Raw genomic sequence first — 3477 nt, forward strand, 5'->3', positions numbered from 1 at the left:
AATCTCTATCAAAATTTCAGTGACATTTTTCAAAAAAGTTTTAAAACTTCATATAGAGGAATGTGGTGCTCATATATATATTATTTTATTAAATATAATCATTTCCATTTATTTTTATGCAAATGACAGGATTTCCCTGTTCCTTATAACTGAATAATGTTCTTTTTTTATCATATTAATCTTATCCATCTATTTGCTAACAGGTACCTAAGTTGATTTCATTTCTTAACTATTTGTGAATAGTGCCACAATAAGCATGCATATGCAGGTATGTCTTTGGTGTACTGACTTCATCTCCTTTAGATTTATACCTAGGAATAGTACAGATGGATCAGTATAGTACATTTATTTTTGGTTGTCTGAAGAACATTCATACCTCTATATAATGGCTGTTCTAATTTACAGTCCCAACAGTAGCGTAGAAAAACTTTTTTATTGTCAACATCCTCACCAGCATTTATTGTTTTTTTTTTTTTTGTAATAGCAACTATAACTATGGTGAGATGCTATCTTAGTATAATTTTTTTTAACTTTTAGATTTTTATTATTTGTTGTCTCTGAAGAATCAAAATAGCATTTATTTTAGATTCATCAAGACTGTATATCCCTTTGTATTTATATCTTTAATGATGTACAACATAATACAAAAGAAACCAGAGAGTGACTTGTAAACCTAGCTGTTATTCATGTGTCACCCCTAAAGCAGGGCTGAAGGAAGAGGCTGTTCAAGGAGAACAGGGAGGGTTAGTGCTAGGCCACTGAGTTGTGGTCTGTTTTCTTAACCAATTCAGTGTGCTGGAAAGGAGCCAATGATTACTCAAACTGACAATAGGTTTCCTAGAGCAAGGGGCTCTGATCCTTGGGCAGCAGAGAATTGTGGTCCAAACCAAGCTGAAAGAAAAAGGTTGAACAGGGAAGCATGTTGACTGCCTGGCAGAAGAGGCAGACGGGGCCCCATGGGGAAAGTGCTTTTCTTTTTTTTTTTTGCGGTGCTGGGGACTTGAACCCAGGACCTTGTGCTTGTAAGGCAAGCACTCTACCAACTGAGCTATATCCCCAGCCTGGGAAAGTGCTTTCTTTGTACCTCAGAGACATTACAGAACCAGTGTAACACTAAAAGACTTGTTAAAAGGAAGAAAGAACAAAACCTGGAAGAACCTTCTTGTAGTCAACTTGGATTAGAGTTCAACCCATCAGTGCAGGTTGTGGGGAATGCATCAAACCCCAAAGCAGCACTAAGTCTAGCCATTCCCTTTCTTCCCACTCCTGTTGGCAACTAGACCAGGTTTCTACTGAGGATGTATAGACTCCAGAAAAACCAAGGTAGTCTCTCTGGAGGGCCAAAGTAGGAAGGACACGTCTCAAATCCAAATACATTTAATATGAAGGAGTCAGGACAAGTCTGGGCCATTCACATGCCCAATTTTTCCCCGCTTTCTCCCCAGCTCAGGACCTAGACTCACAGAGACTGGCAAGCACAGTCTCCACACCTGCTCTTCTAGCCCCCAGAAGAAAATCCAGAAGTGTGCCCCTTCTTCCTCACATGTGGGCTCTGCAGGACCTCTTGAGGGTGGTTCTGTGGCAATACCTGGTCTCAATTGGCTCCAGCTTGAGCCATGAGGTCTTCCAAAGAATTGTTCTAGTCATTGTTGTATAATAGCAAAATTTCCTTAATGTCTTTCAGTTCAAAGCCCATTTCCTTAAATTTGCTCATTAACTGAAGCAACTCCATCATCTTTTATTCTGAACTCTGGTGCATTTCCAGAGCCTCTTCCACTAAAAGAGGGTCAAAGCCCTTCTCACAGAACTGTCCCTGTGCAAAGAGAGAGTTGAGAATCTGCTTGATATTCTCTCTTCTTCATGGCTCTTTGGACACACTCATATTAGTAGACCATGTTAACCATTGTCTCTACACACTCCTGCTCATGGGAGACTGTTTACATTCAGATTAGGCCTAGGGACAGCTGGGCATGTTGGGCACTTGTGACACTAAGAAATTTGGAGAGGTGACTGTGGGACCTGTATTATAAGGTGATTCTTCTGTGCACACAGACAAGACATACAGGAAAGGCATGTGGGGGGATGTCAGGGTTGGCTCTTCTGTGCTATTGTCCAAGTTCAAAGCTAAAAGCCCAAGAGTATGGTCTCCATTGAGCTCACTGGCACTGGGGGTGGAAGGCTTTCAAGAATTCCGGAACATGCCACTGCGGAGGCAGGATGTGCTATGAAAGTGCTTGACAGCTTGACCGACTTTTGATTACTATCATCAGAGTCAAGTTTCAGTAAGAACAGAGATCTGATATGGCTTACTGCAGGGACAGGGAGCACAGATATTTTGGAAGACAATCACATATTTTCACAATTGCCCAGCTGTAGTAAGGTTATAAAGCCATTGGGTTTATGAAGAGGCCTGAAATCTAGGGTTGCCGGCTCCAAGGGTGCCAAGACCTCCTCATCTTGTAGTACAATGACCCAAAGCTTCCTCTGGGCAAGTTATTGTGCAGTAACTGAGCCATAATGGGTCCAGTGGTCCCTACCAGAACATTACTCAACTCTTTCTTTTCATCGATAGTTTTCAGATTATCAAATGGGTCCTCCTCACACTCAAAATTAGCAGGATTGAAATCTGCCTTTGTGTGGGGTGGGCTGAGAACTTTCTATTTCCTGGCAGTACTGCTGATCAGAGTTCAAGTGAGGAGGATGCTGTTGTGCTGTAAGCTGGCAAGGATAGGGTTAATAGGCGATGGCATTGTGGCTAAAGTGTGAGTCTTGGAGAAACTCATTTTGCTATCAACCTCTGGGCCAATCTTAGAATTTACTTTAGCTTCTGCTTCCTGTTGGGCTTCTTGGATTTTCTTAGTACCTTCAGCCCATTCAATGGTTTTCTTTTCCAAGGAGAAGTCATACTGTTCTTTTCTAACAATCTGTAATCAATCAAGCAAGGAGAAGCCAATAGGTAGACCAACTTTGGTGTTTTGAATTTGTCTCCTATTTTAAGTGGGACATCATTAAGGTAACTGAAAGTCTCATGAAAATCTGTACCTAACCACTTAGAAGCCATTTATCAGATAAATGGTTGGCAAATATTTTCTCCTATTCTGTAGTCTCTTCTCTGTATTGATTCTTTTTCTATGCAAGAGATTTTTAGTTTGATACAATCCGATTTGTCAATTCTTATTTTGTTTCATGTGCTTTTGGAGTAATAACTACAGAATTATATTTTCTTGTAGTAGTTTCAGAGTTTCAGGCATCCATTTAGGTCATAGATTCATTTTGAGTTGATTTTTGTACAAGGTAAGAGATAAGGATCAAACTTCAATTTTCTGCATGGGGATATCCAGTTGTTAAAGAGGATATTCTTTCTCCAATGTATGTTTTTGACCCAGTTGTTGGAAATCTTTGGCTACAGCTATATGAAATTATTTCTGATCTAACGATATCCCTCTGCATGTTTAGGGTAATACCATACTGTTTTGG

General features: G+C 40.2%; 1 pseudogene across 1 annotated transcript; it reads right to left on the reverse strand.

Annotated features, from left to right (window-relative positions):
• Nucleotides 1-1593: 1593 nt before the first annotated feature.
• LOC306652040 (ubiquitin-associated protein 1-like) lies at nucleotides 1594-3061 on the reverse strand (annotated as a pseudogene). The gene has a single exon. The product of its transcript is annotated as a ubiquitin-associated protein 1-like (transcript).
• Nucleotides 3062-3477: the final 416 nt, after the last annotated feature.

This window comes from Sciurus vulgaris (genome assembly GCF_902686455.1).
Source record: "Sciurus vulgaris genome assembly, chromosome: Y".
Taxonomy (NCBI): domain Eukaryota; kingdom Metazoa; phylum Chordata; class Mammalia; order Rodentia; family Sciuridae; genus Sciurus; species Sciurus vulgaris.